The following is a 14,873-nucleotide window of genomic DNA, read 5'->3' on the forward strand; positions in this document are numbered from 1 at the left end:
GTTTGAACAACTTATTTAGGCACTCCAGAGAAAAACCAAGGGGAAAGAGAAGTGAGGAAGAGTGATAGGAATAAAGAAAAGGTGGGAGTTGGCAGGAAACGAGGCAAGGAGAAAAAGGAACAGAAATCATATTTTCTACTAATTTTCTTGGTGTTTCTGTGTCAGTTTATAAATTAGCATCTGACTGATTGGACAAACCAACTTTTCTGATACTCTCATCCAGCCAGGCTACAGATTTCTCCATTGGGGTGGAACTGAGGAAGCTTTAAAAGTGGGCCAAAGCCACATGGGGACCTGTGTCATAATAAGCAACATGGTCTTTCATAAGTTGAGTGTTGCTGAAGGCTTGGAGTAAGTAATGTAGAGGGTATCAAACAGTGCTCCTTTTAGACTTGGTTTTCTAGTTAGGCAAGTGGCTAAGCCACTTGTACAAAAAGACCCCAAACACATCGGCTTTAACAAGACAGGCCTCCGTTTCTCTTTTAGGTAACAGTACAGAGATGGGCAGGTAGACGGTACAGAGCACTAGCTGAACTGCTCCACAAGGTCACTGGGTACTGAGGCAGGAATGTTGGCATTGCCATCATCGATACATGGCATCCACCTGTGGATCCAAGAGGTCACTCCAGTGCCACTTCAGTTGTCCCCTTTCCCAGCCAGGTGGAAGGGACAGAAGAAGCAGAGGGCTAAAAAGCTTTTTTTTTTAAGGACATTACCTGAAAGTTGTCCTTCAATTCTGCTCACATCCCTTTATCCAAAAGCTTGAAGGGAAGCTGGGCGCACGCCCTGCCAAAAACTGCAGGGAGGGATCTGATTACACCGGGTGCCTCTGAGTAGCTAGGAGTCTCTGACATACCTAATTCTTTGGAGGTTATTCAAATCCTTCATAAGAATCTGACCCAGTGGGCAACACTCCAGTTTTCTATTCTCTACCTGAGAAGCTCCCCTGTCACCTATTTGAGGTTTCTATCTAAATTTCTGTCTGAGAAATTAGTTTTTCTGCTTAAAAAGAAGAGAGACGCTCAAATCAGTGAGGGGACTCGGCCCAAAGCACTTGTTACAACTTGGAACTAGGCCTGAAGCCCTGGCCATGGCCATTCTGACTCAGTCAGGGGAATCTGAGGTGAGTGGTGGTGGTGCTGTCCACAGCCAGGCCCCACCTCCTCACATAGGAAGTTCATCTGCTTTCCCACCCTCCCCCCACCCAATCTCCCCCCGCCACACTCATACCTAACAGTTCTCAACCTCAGGAGAAAATAAGAATACCAAGATTGAAAAATTCCATTTTGCTTCAAGGGCAGTTACTGGGTTTCCTCATGAAATGTCTTCACGATGGATGTGCTACATCTTCACTCTCCCCCAGTAATTACCACCAAAGTTCCCCTTCACCCAGTGTCCTCAGAGGTACTAGGTGAGGTGGGATTGGGGGGGGGCTAGTTATCCCCATATTTGGCTCTTCTTCTGACGTGAGAATGGTATTTGTCAGGTGTCATGGCTGCCCCCACCCCATTTCCTCAAGGCAAATGCTGATCTCCCCTTGAGCCAAGTGTGCCTGTCACATCCTGCTCCTCCAGGAAGGTCCTGCTGACTGGAATGCAGGCTGGATCTGGGGTAGCCTCCTTGGCCCACAGGAAGGAGCTGAGTAACAAGATAATGGGAGCCTGAGTCCCTGAAGATTGCAGAACTACCATAGCCACCCTGAGCTGGTGTTTCAGACCTTCATCTTGTCTAAACTACCTTCATTTAAGATCCCACTTAAAGCATCCGTCACCATTCTAATTGGTGGTGATGGGGGAGATGGGTGAAATACTACTTTCCAGCTGTCAAAGAAAAAGCTAGATACTAATCAAAGCAGTAAAAACAGATTTTATTTGGTAACTATGGCAATAGGGAAGAGGGTCCAGTGTAAACTAAACTCTACTTCAATTTGTGTAAAACTGGGCATTTTAAAGGGAGAATGAGGGAGGAGGGAGGAGGAAATGAGGAAGGGTGGGAGCAGAGTCAGGGAAATGGAAACAAACAAAAAGTGTGATTAAGCCATTGGGATTTGCTAACTGACAGTTTATGGAAGCTAGGCTCCTATCCTCCTACAGAGACTGGGAGACAGGGACCCTATCTTCAAGTGTTGGTTGGAACAAACAGAACATTCTTTTGAGTTTTCCCAGGCAGGAACTTCAGAGGGGCTGGAGTAGTCATCCTCAGGGACATGGCCTCGAGCTGTTAAAAGCTATGCTAGTGGGCTTCCCTGGTGGCGCAGTGGTTGAGAGTTCGCCTGCCGATGCAGAGGACGCGGGTTTGTGTCCCGGTCTGGGAAGATCCCACGTGCCGCGGAGCGGCTGGGCCCGTGAGCCCTGGTCGCTGGGCCTGCGCGTCCGTCCGGAGCCTGTGCTCCGCAACGGGAGAGGCCACAACAGTGAGAGGCCCGCGTACCGCAAAAAAAAACTATGCTAGTGTTTGTCTGTCTCTAAATGAAGGATATGGGTGGAGTTGTTTTGTGCCAAGAGCTCCTTCTGCAGTGCTCGCAGTCCACCTCACTCCCAGATCTGGGATCTTTGTGGGGCGGTCCCAGGACAGCTTGGCGCTTAGGACCTCAGGAGAGTGAATCAGATCCAGGGCTTCCTGGCTAGCAGCCCCGTACATGCAGGCCCTCTCCTCTGCAGGAGGCAGGGCAGCCAGGGGAAAAATCATTGGAAAACAAGCTATCCTTCTTCTTGGTTTCTCTCATGGTTTGATAAGCTAGAATGGGCCTTTAGTCAAAATCTGAGTCCCCTGCTTCCTAGGGCTGTGGAGCAGGGAGCAGGGTGGTCTGGATTGCACTTCTGGAGGCTCCGAAAGTGCAGCGGCAGGGATCGGGGTCTGAGCTATGACTTCAGGGGCGGGCCCCTCCCCAGACCCCCATGCCTCACCTTGCTCCCTAAAAATTCCTCTCCTTACCCCACCACCAACTCCTAGCCCCCACCCCTTACCCCGTCCCCAGAGTACTCCCCTTCTCTCTTTCATACCCATCCTTGACCCCAATTACCATGTGTGCTTGCTGGTGCCTTCCAAAGTCAGTCTTTCTCCAGCTGTGCGTCCATCTACCTGTGAATTTCTCCCTCCTCCTTTGCTTAGCTAACACCTACTCAACCTAGCCATCAGCCCTCAGCTGTCAGCTTGAACACTGCCTCTTCATTTTGTCTTTCCCTGAGCCTCCAAACCAGGTCAGTCTCCACTCCCTCCTACCTCTGGATTTCTATCATTTCTACCACCATTGCTTACCTGTCTCCCTGTCATTGTCATGACCATCTAATGGTTTTACATACTGGAATGAAGCAGCATAAGGGTAGCAACCCTCTCATTCTTGCTTCATCCCTAGCACCAAGGAGGGGCTCAGGAAATTTCAGTTAGATAAGCAGATGTGGAAACCTGATTGAATGGTGGAAAAGAGGTGTAGAGCGGGAGAAAAGTGAGGCCCCAGCTGTCATCCACTCTTCCCTGAAGTCTGACAGTGCAAGGAAGCACATGAAAAGAGAAGTATTTCAGGGTACAACAGAGTAAAGGAAGGCTGACTTAACACTGGGGTCAAAGCCAGCATGTTTGAAAGTGGAAGCTAGGGAGCCAGTGGAGAGGAGAAAGTTGAGAAGGTGGGGAGGGGAGTAGAGTTGAAGGAAGGGGACCTGGTTTCGAAAAGGCAACAAGAAAGAAAGTAAAGTATGCTCAAAGAGACAAAAAAAAGCAGGCATCACAGATCTTAGTAGTGTACCTGCCCTGTACCTGTTGCACAATAAATGTTTGAAGGGGAGAGGTGAAAAATTGTGGTTGCCTATTTCAGATGACCTCAGTCTTCTTAGGGAAATAGGAGGTTAGGTCTTATGAAAAATGGGCATTGAGAATCAAGAAATATTCTCTGGTGGTGGGATGAACTGGGAGATTGGGATTGACATATATACACTAATATGTATAATATAGATAACTAATAAGAACCAGCTGTATAAAAAATAATAAAATAAAATTCAAAAAAAAAAGAAATATGCTCATTTGTTAGTGTATTAGTTAGGACTAAGTTCTATAACAAGTAGACTCAAAATACAATGGCTCTACAGTGTAGTCTCTATGCTATAGAAATTTAATTCTTGTACGCTTAGCAGTCCGGGATGGGTATCCAGGTCAGTGGGTAGTTCCCCTCTTGTTGATCATGTAGGCACACAGGCTCCACCATCCTCTAAGGTCTAGAGAAAGTGGGAAGAACGTGCAGAGCATGCAAAGGAGGTTCTCATGGACCTGGCTTGGAAGGAACACACATTTCTGTTCACATTCCTTTGGAGGGATCTGAGTCATGTGTCCTCAACCAACTATAAAAAGGGCTGGAAGATGTTAGTCTAGCTGTGTGCCCACAGGAGAGAACAGAGTTTGGATACACAGCTAGTGGTTTTCACCACTGTGGTAGGCAGAAAAATGGACCCCAAAAATGTCCACATCCTAATGCCTAGAACCTGTGAATATGTTACCTTACATGGCAAAGGGACTTTGCAGATGTTTAGGACCTTGATATGAGGTAGTTATTCTGCATTATCCCCCTGGGTCCAGTGTAATCACAAGGGTCCTTATAAGTGAAAGAGGGAGGCAGGAGAGTTAGTATCAGAGGGATGCGGCATGAGAAAGACTTGTCTGGGCATTGTTTGCTTTGAAGATGGAAGCGGGCCATGAGCTAAGGAACTCAGGCAGCCTGTAGAAGCTAAAAAAGACAAGGAATGGATTCTCCTCTAAAGCCTCCAAAAAGAATACAACTCCTGCTGATACCTTGATTTTAGCACAATTTCAGATTTCAGACCCATTTCAGGTTTCTGATTTCCAGAACTCTAAGATAATACATTTATATTGTTTTAAGCCATCAAATTTTGGAGATTTGTTACAGCAGCAAGTGGAAACTAATACAACCAAATTTGGTAATTCATTTTTTAAAGAAGTACCTATTAATGGTATGAAGCATTATTTTAAATTTTAAGAAGACGAGACTATGTGTTGACTTTCCACCTTATGCACAAGCCTATTGACTGCCTCGTGAACTCGCGGGAACCAGTCAGGGCTGGAGGACTTTAATGTGGGGAGGTTCTAGAACAGGAGTTCCCAAAATGTGGTCCCCAGACCAACAGAATCTGCCTCTCCTAAGAACTTATAGAAATGCAAATTCTCAGCCAACCCAGACCGACTGAATCAGAAACTCCGGGGCCCAGCAGTCTGTGTTTAACAAGCCCTCCATGTGATTCTGACACTTGCTCGAGTTTGAGAATAGGACTAAGGCTCTATTCTAGATTGAAAGAAACTAAAAAGAAGCAAAAATGAATTAGCAATGCACAATTCTAAACTGGGTCTTTTTATTCCAAAGGACATTATTGGAACAATTAAAGAAATCTGGATGGAGTCAGAGCATTCATAGTAATGAATCCATGTTAATTTCCTGATTTTGATGGTTGTGTGGTGGTGATGTAGGAGGTCCTTGCTTGTAGGAAATATACACTAAAAGTATTCAGATGTAATGAGGTGCCTTGTTAGGAACTTAATTCTCAAATGATTCAGGGAAAAAAACAGTTTTAAACTATCATTTCCATTTTTCTTTGAGACTATTTCAAGATTTTGTTTTAATTTTGAAAAAAAAAAACAACCCAGCAAGATACCATTTGTCAAATATCAGCTTGGCAAAGGTGAAAAACGTGTGTAACACCTAGTGTTGGTGAAGGTATGGGAAACAAAGTTTCACACACCATGGTTGGAATTATAAGTTGTTGTAATATTTTTGGAAGGCAATTTTACAATATCTATCAAAAATTTTAAAGCAAATTTTTCTTAGCAATTCTGCTGAGGGTAAGGAAATATATTTTACTGCAGTACTGTTTATACTAGAAAAAACTGGAAACAACTGAAGTGTTTATCATTAGGTGACTGGTTAAATAAATTATGGTATAAAATATGCAGTGAGTTACTTGGCTTTAGATCACAACTTCTAAAGGTCTTGAACCAAGTTCCCTTTTGCTAAAAGATTTTAAAAGTCTAAGGAAAGGCTGTGAAAGAATTCTGTAGAAAGTTATAAGGCGCAGGGTTGAGAGCTTGGCATATAGCAGTGTGACAGTCAGGTTCCAACCAGGAACATATAAACCACTCTAAGTATTTGGATGGAGGGAATCTAATGCAAGGGATTGGTGACATACTCAGGGATCAGAGAAAGCTGATACAGATACAGCTTTTAAAATAACAATGCTTAAGGAAATAAAAGACAAATTTGAGAATTTGGCAAATTACAAGAAAGGAGGCAGATGGAAAGTCCATAACTGAAAAATATAGTATATATTTAATAGCAGATTACACAGTGAACTGGAAGATAAGTTATATCCAGAATGAAGCCTGGGTAGGGAGTGAGGGGACCAAGGGATGGAAATGAGAGATTAAGAGGCATAAGAGATACAGTGAGAAGGTCTAACATACCTTTATTTGGAGTCCCAGAAGGAAAGAGAAAGATAATGGTATAGAACTAATATTCAAGCACACAATGGCTGAAAATTTACCAAAACTGAAGAAAGATACATATCTACAAATTTAACAGCCCTAAGAATCCCAAGCAGGATTACTTACTAAAAAGGTAATCCATACCTAAACATATCATAGTAAAACTGGAATAAACTAAAGACAGAGAAAAAAATCTTAAAGAAGACATTAACAAAAGAACATATTAAACAGGCAGATGAACAGCTGACTGCTCACCAGCTAGAGAAGAAGTCAGAGATTGGTGGCTTGATGCCTCCAATGTGACAAAAGAATGTGATGTTCAACCTAGAATTCTATTCCCAGAAAAAATATCTGTTAAGATCGAAGGTGGGGGACTTCCCTGGTGGTCCAGTGGTTAAGAATCCGCCTTCCAATGCAGGGGACGTGGGTTCGATCCCTGGTTGGGGAACTAAGATCCCACATGATGCAGGGCAACTAAGCCCGTGCATCACAGCTGCTGAGCTCGCATGCTCTGGAGCCCATGTGCCACAACTAGAGAGAAGCCCGTGCACCACAATGAAAGATCCTTCATGCCGCAACTAAGACCCAACACAGCCAAATTAATTAAGTAATTAAAAAAATAAAATAAATGGCATTATTCAATTCCAAAAAAAAAAAGAACAAAAGTGGAATAAGCTGTTTTTAGGCAAACAAAAGTTGGAAGATTCTACCTCTAACAGGACAGAATGTTCTAAAGAAAGTTTTTCAGACACAAGGAAAATGACCGCACAAGGAAGGTTAGGGAGGGAGAGAAGAATGAAGAGCAATGGAAAATAATTATAACAGTAAATATATGGATAAATCTAAATAAATATTTGGTGTAGAAAATAATAATAATGTATTTTAATACATATCTATATATTTATACATACATAATTAAAATTCACAAAAACAATAGCATATAAGATGAGATAAATAGTTAAAGTATTCTAAGATCCTTGCATTGTCTAGGATGAAGATAAAAGTATCAATTATCGGGCTTCCCTGGTGGCGCAGTGGTTGAGAGTCCACCTGCCGATGCAGGGCACGTGGGTTTGTGCCCCGGTCCGGGAAGATCCCACATGCCGCGGAGCGGCTGGGACCGTGAGCCATAGCCGCTGAGCCTGAGCGTCCGGAGCCTGTGCTCTGCAACGGGAGAGGCCACAACAGGGAGAGGCCCGCGTACCGCAAAAAAAAAAAAAAAAAGTATCAATTATCACTAGGCTTTGATAAGTCAAGAATGGATCTTTTAATTCCTTGCCCATTAAAAGAATGGAAAAACTGTACAACTTCCAAATCAACAGAGGGAAAAATAGAATAATTGTGATAGAATTCTAATAGAATAATTCTAATCCAACCTGAAAGCAAGAAAAGAGATAACAGGATTTAAGATTATGTGGGATACTATGGAGAACAGTATGGAGGTTCCTCAAAAAACTACAAATAGAATTACCATATGACCCAGCAATCCCACTACTGGGCATATACCCTGAGAAAACCAAAATTCAAAAAGAGTCATGTACCAAAATGTTCATTGCAGCTCTATTTACAATAGCCCGGAGATGGAAAGAACCTAAGCGCCCATCATCGGACGAATGGATAAAGAAGATGTGGCACATATACACAATGGAATATTACTCAGCCTTAAAAAGAAATGAAATTGAGTTATTTGTAATGAGATGGATAGACCTAGAGTCTGTCATACAGAGTGAAGTAGGTCAGAAAGACAAAGACAAGTACCGTATGCTAACACATATATATGGAATTTAAGGGGAAAAAATGTCATGAAGAACCTAGGGATAAGACAGGAATGGAGGCGCAGACCTACTGGAGAACGGACTTGAGGATATGGGGAGGGGGAAGGGTGAGTTTTGACAGGGCGAGAAAGAGTCATGGACATATACACACCAACAAACGTAGTAAGGTAGATAGCTAGGGGGAAGCAGCCGCAAGGCACAGGGATATTAGCTCGGGGCTTTGGGACAGCCTGGAGGGGTGGGAGGGGGAGAGTGGGAGGGAGGGAGACGCAAGAGGGAAGACACATGGGAGCACATGTATATGTATAGCTGATTCACTTTGTTATAAATCAGAAACTAACACACTATTGTAAAGCAATTATACCCCAATAAAGATGTTAAAAAAAAAAAAAAAAGATTATGTGGGATAAATAAAATCAGTGAATAAGATTGAAACCAAAACATAACAGAACTTGTATATTAAAGGCCTAATGCTCTTCTTAAAAAAAGTTATCAAACTTAAAACAACAACAACTATATGCTATTTCCAAGAGGCATATTTAAAATAAGAACACAGAAAGGTTGAAAGTGAAAGGATGGAAAGAGCTATGCCAGGTAACAATAATCAAAAAGAAGCTGATGTTATTAATACCAGAAAAAAAATAGCCTAAATAAGCCAAAGGCATTACTACAGATAGAGTTTTACTTCTTAAAGTTTCAATACACCAGGAAGATATAACAATTCTGTATTTTCATGCACCTAATAACATGACTTCAAATATATAAAGCAAAATTCACAGAACTATAAATAGAAATGGATAACTCAACAATTATCTCATTAATCAATAGAACAAGCAGATAAAAATTCATAAGGAGCAGAGAAGATCTGAACAATACATTACAAAATTGATCTAATATCTTTATCTAGGTGACTGCACCCAGCATTTGCAGAACACATGTTCTTTTCCAGTGCCTGTGGAACCTTCACTAAGGTCAAATACACACTGGGCCATAAACAAATCTCAACAAACTTCAATGGATAGCAATCATATAAAGTATGACTTCTGACCACAATGTTATAACAAAAAATATAACTAAGAAGTCCCTATATGTTTAGAAATTTAAAATATACTTCTAAATAACCTATGGGATCTGTTGTAATTATCTGTATTTTCTGTTCTTTCTTATCACACCAGAGGTCTACCAATTTGGATTCTCTTTTTAAAGTACCAACCTTGACTTTTGATCCTCTCTGTTGTGTTGCTTTCTGTTTCATTGATTTTTGCTCTCATCTTCGTTATTACCTTCCTTTAACTTTAAAACAATGGGATAGATCATTAGTTAACTTGACAATAATATTCGCATGAAGTTTTACAAAAATACAAAGTGCTTTTTCATTAATCCTCAAAGCAACATTGTGAGTTAGGTCTTTTCCCTCATTTTACAGATGGGGAAATTATAGACATAATTATTGCATTCACTGAAATACTGTCCCTAAGGTTTGCATCCAAGACCAGAGAAACTTCTCCTGCCTGTCCCAGGGCCTCCTTTTATTCTCTGAGAACTTAAGGAACACTTACCCCATGGTTAAGATGGTGGAAGCTTGGCTCTGAACAACCCTTACTTCAGTAATCACCAGCACACCTATTGCCAAGAAAACATAGTGGTGGGGAGGAAGTGGGGAGCAAAATGTGCACAACATGAGTGGGCAGGCTGCCTAGCCAGCAAGGAAAGTGTGAAGCTGCCCTTGTCCCACCCATACTCTTGATCACTGGACTAGAGCTGGAGGCTCCTCCTGTTGACCCCTTTTCCAGAATAAAAAAGACAAAGCATGTTTGCTTAGAAACAGTGGATTGCTTGCTTAGAAGCAAGATACCACTGAGTAAACTCATCCAAGAAAAAATTTTTTCTCAAATATTGTGTAGGGTGGTCCTTGGAGGATTTTCTTGGCTTGAGGAAGGGCCTACATTCCATTGCCTGAGTGTCCAAATGTTCGAGTCCTTGGACAGGGGTCACCACACTGCCAGACTTACTTCCCACACCCTTCTACAAATGCTTCTCAGTCCAGGCACAGTTCTAAGGGCTCTAATAACACTAACTTCTCCAACCTTCATTACAACCTCTGAGGTTGTTACTATTATTATCCCAACAAGAGGTAGATGAGGACACACAAGCAAAAAACAGAAGGTTTAGTTACTTGTCTAAAGTCATCAGGGAATAAGTGAGAGTCCTTATTTGAACCCAGGCTTCATGGCGGACTGTGCTCTTGGCTACTACACTATGTCACCTCTCTACATGGGATTCACACAAACTCCTTCCTGAGCATAACTGATACTATTCATAGCCTGAGAAGATCTGCCAGGTCTAAATGGGAACACTCAATGGAAAGAAGAATCGAGTTAAGTATTCTGACTTCCTTCTGCATGTCTCCAGCCAAGGCCCTCAGCTGAGGCTGGGGAAGAGGCATGGAGAGACCTCCCAGGGAATTCCGTGGGAAACCTTAAGTTCCTGATGCAGACTTCACGTCCCCACTGTCTGTCCTCAGCTAACTGATCCTCAGGTGACCACTTCTCAGTTTTGAATCTCATGAGGGAAAAGTTCCTTGCATTGCATGCCTGGTATTCAGTACCATTTCACCCTTAGTGTCTCTGTACATAAACCAAGATGAAATTATTTTTCAGGCTTTCACTTTCCGACAAATTTGCTAGAAATAGAGAGCACACTCCTATGGAAGCCTTTTCTAAACTCACTGTTTATTAAGGTTTTCCCTTCCTGTTTTATTGCTCCTCCCTCCGCTTGCCCCTCCTGTGAATTCCATACGAACTAAACTCATTTCAGAGTCTTTCCCATACTCCCCACATCCATAAACCGTGAGACCTTTAGTAAGTTTTGGTTAAGTTTTTCTCCTCCCTAGGAATTTCCTCAGTTCACATAAAATTTCTAATTTATTGGCAAAAAATTGTGACATAATATCTTATTGTTTTAATGTCTGTAGCATTTGTAACATAAAACTTTAGAAATTCGCTGAGACTTCAACTAAAAGGGAATTTATTCAAACTGTTGCAACAGGGAGTTTGAAAGGGAACGTCTCATCAAACTTGAGGAATGAAAGCGGTTTTATAGGGGAAAGAAACAAAAGCAGCACCGAACAGTGCGATTTTGGTGGGTTTTGGTCAGGTTGGTATTGCAATCTTACAGAAATTAGTTTTTCTTCCTGATTTGGCTCATTGGGCCTGTTACATCCTGTTCTCGGAATTGTTGACTCAGGAATTTAGGAGCTATTCTCTCAGAATAGCAGAGAGCAAGGAGGTCAGTGTATGTTCAGAGAAGAAAAATTTACAGTTCTCTGCATTCCCCTTTTTATTCCTGACTTTGGTTATTCATGCTTTCTCTTTTTATCTTGATCAGTCTCACCAGATTTGAAACAGACATTTAGTTCTGTTCTCTCTATTTTTCTATTTTGTTTTTTTCTGCTCTTTATTACTTCCTTATTTTAACTTTCGTTAGGATTTATTTTGATTGTTCTACTTTTTGAGATGTTGCTTTGGTGATTACCAGGTTTTCTGAAATATCTTTCTAGGCTGTAAATTTCTCTCTAAGCACTGCCTAAACAATACCCCTCTGGTTTTGATATGTAGTATTTTCATTGTCATTCAGTTGAAAATACTTTCTTCTTTGAACCATGATTTTAAAGTGTATTTGTAAATTTCTTAATAGACATGTTCTAGGCACTTTTTATTACTTTCTAATTTAATTTCAATTATTTAAATTTTGTTGAGATTTACTTTATGGTCCAGCATATATGTCAACCCCACCCCCCCAACTTTATTGGAATATAATTGACACATGCCATTGTGTAGATCAATTTTTGAAAATTTTCATGTGTTCTTGAGAGAAAATATGCATCCTTGATACACTGGTGCATTGTTCCATGCATATGCGTTAGAATGCTTGTTAATCTTATTGTTTAAATCTGTGTCTTTACCAATTTTTAGTCTGCTTGTCCTATTAACTAAAGAGAGGTGAAAAAAAAACTCTCATCATGAGTGTAGATTTTATATTTCTCCTTTGAGTTCTGCATATTTATTAGGTAGATACTAACTTATAATTGTTCTATCTTCCCAGTGTTTTTTCTTCCCTGAAACTTTTGTCTTAATGTAAACCTCCCTTTATCTCTAGGAATGGTTTGTGCCTTGAAGTCCCTGTTCCATCTAATATTAGTAGAGCTACACCAGTTTTCTACTGGCTTCATATAACTTCTTTCCATTCTTTTACTTTCAGACTTTGTGTCCTTATATTTGAGTCTTTTGTAAGCAGCAACATAGTGGGGTTTTGTACTTTCGCCCTATGTGCTACGGTCTATATGTTTGTGTTTCCCCAAAATTTACAGGTTGGAATCCTAATACACAGTGTAATGGTGTTAGGAGGTGGGGGCCTTTGGGGGGTGATTAGGTCATCAGGGTGGGGCCCTCATGAATGGGACTAGTGTTCTTATAAAAGAGACCCCACATGATTCCCCAGCCCCTTCTGCCATGTGAGGATGCAACAAGAAGTCTGCAACCCTGAAGAAAGCCTTCACCCAACAATGCTGATCTCTAATCACTCTGGACTTCCAGCCTCCTAAACTTGAGAATTAACATTTTTGTGGTTTAAAAGCCACGCGGTCTGTGGTACTTTGTTATAGCAGCCCGAAGAGAGACTGTCTGACAATCTTTGTCATTTAGTGAAATTAAATTAAATATTGGTATTTTGGGGGAAGATTTACCATCTTTTTTTGGTCTCACCCCCCCTTTTTTTTTTAACATCTTTATTGGAGTATAATTGCTTTACAATGGTGTGTTACTTTCTGCTTTATAACAAAGTGAACCAGTTATACATATATATATGTTCCCATATCTCTTCCCTCTTGTGTCTCCCTCCCTCCCACCCTCCCTATCCCACCCCTCTAGGTGGTCACAAACCACCGAGCTGATCTCCCCGTGCTATGCGGCTGCTTCCCACTAGCTATTTTACGTTTGGTAGTGTATATATGTCCATGCCACTCTCTCACTTTGTCACGGCTTACCCTTCCCCCTCCCCATATCCTCAAGTCCATTCTCTAGTAGGTCCGTGTCTTTATTTCAGTCTTACCCCTAGGTTCTTCATGACTTTTTTTTTTTTCTTAGATTCCATATATATGTGTGAGCATAGGGTATTTGTTTTTCTCTTTCTGACTTACTTCACTCTGTATGACAGACTCTAGGTCCATCCACCTCACTACAAATATCTCAATTTCGTTTCGTCTTATGGCTGAGTAATATTCCATTGTATATATGTGCCACATCTTCTTTATCCATTCATCCGGTGATGGACACTTAGGTTGCTTCCATGTCCTGGCTATTGTAAAGAGAGCTGCAATGAACATTTTGGTACATGACTCTTTTTGAATTATGGTTTTCTCAGGGTATATGCCCAGTAGTGTCACCCCCTTTTTAAATTTACCTTTTTGCTTAAAATTTTCTACTAGTATTGAAATTATATGTTGTATTTTTATGATTCCTCTAGATTTTACAATATTCACGAGAGTAACCAAAACCTTCACCCTAATACCTCAATCCTTTTCACTCTTATTTATCAGTCTTGTCTGGTATTTTAAGCCTATCTTAACAACTCTACGTTTTTATTGCTTGGTATAAAATGTTATTACATTTGCTCACCTATTTCGTTCTTTCTTTTTGCATCTCAAAACCCCACCTGGGATCACTTTCCTTCTATATTAAAGTGCATTCTTTAAAATTTCCTTTAGTGAGGGTCAGCAGGGAATGAATGGAACAAATTGTCTTAAAATGTGCTTATTTTGTCCTCATTCATAACAGATATCTTCATCAGGTATAAAATTCTAGGTTGACAGTTATTTTCTACCTTTATACTGACATTTTCATTCCACTCATTTGGCTTCCATTGTTGCTGTTGAGAAGTCTGTTCCTTTGAAGGTAATTTTTAAATCTTCGGCTGTTAATTTTTTTCTTTGATTTCCTGCAGTTGCACTATGATGCACATAGATATGACTTTGTAAATTTATCCTAATTTGTATCCTTTGAGCTTTTAAATCTATAGACCTGTTATTTTTCATCAGTTCTGGAATATTCTCAGCCCAATTACCTTTGTCCCTTTTCTTCTGTCTTTGCCTTCTAAGACTGTGGTTAAATATATGTTAAAACTTCCTAGTGAGACCATCCCATCTTTCTGAGTTTTCCCATATTTCTCCATCTCCATGCTGCATTCTGGATAACTACTTCAAACCTATCTTTCAGCTCACCAATTCTCATTCCTCCTGTTTCACAATCTGTTGCCAAATACATCTTTAAATATTTTAAGCGGTCGTTTTCACAAACGCACCCAATAATTCTAATGTGACGTCTATGTGGGTCTGTTTTTCTGCTGGTTTCCAGCCGTGCTGCCTTTTTTCCTTATATGCCTGATTATCTTTGACTGCTTGCTGACTATTTCCCCTGAAAAATTGTTACCTGAGGTCTAAATTGAAGGAGTCCTCTTCTGAGGAACTTTTATTTGCTTCTGCCAGGGCTCAAGTTGTGTTTACCTGGGTTGTAAGGGCTGGTCAGGGACCACAAATTGTCAGGATGTTCTCTTTTCTCTTTT

General features: G+C 41.0%; 1 protein-coding gene across 1 annotated transcript in view; it reads right to left on the reverse strand.

The window, feature by feature from the left end:
• The window catches only part of MGAT1 (alpha-1,3-mannosyl-glycoprotein 2-beta-N-acetylglucosaminyltransferase), a 76,177-nt gene that overhangs the window by 45,044 nt on the left and 16,260 nt on the right, over positions 1 to 14,873 (reverse strand). The window lies entirely within an intron of this gene.

This window comes from Phocoena sinus, chromosome 3, assembly GCF_008692025.1.
Source record: "Phocoena sinus isolate mPhoSin1 chromosome 3, mPhoSin1.pri, whole genome shotgun sequence".
Taxonomy (NCBI): domain Eukaryota; kingdom Metazoa; phylum Chordata; class Mammalia; order Artiodactyla; family Phocoenidae; genus Phocoena; species Phocoena sinus.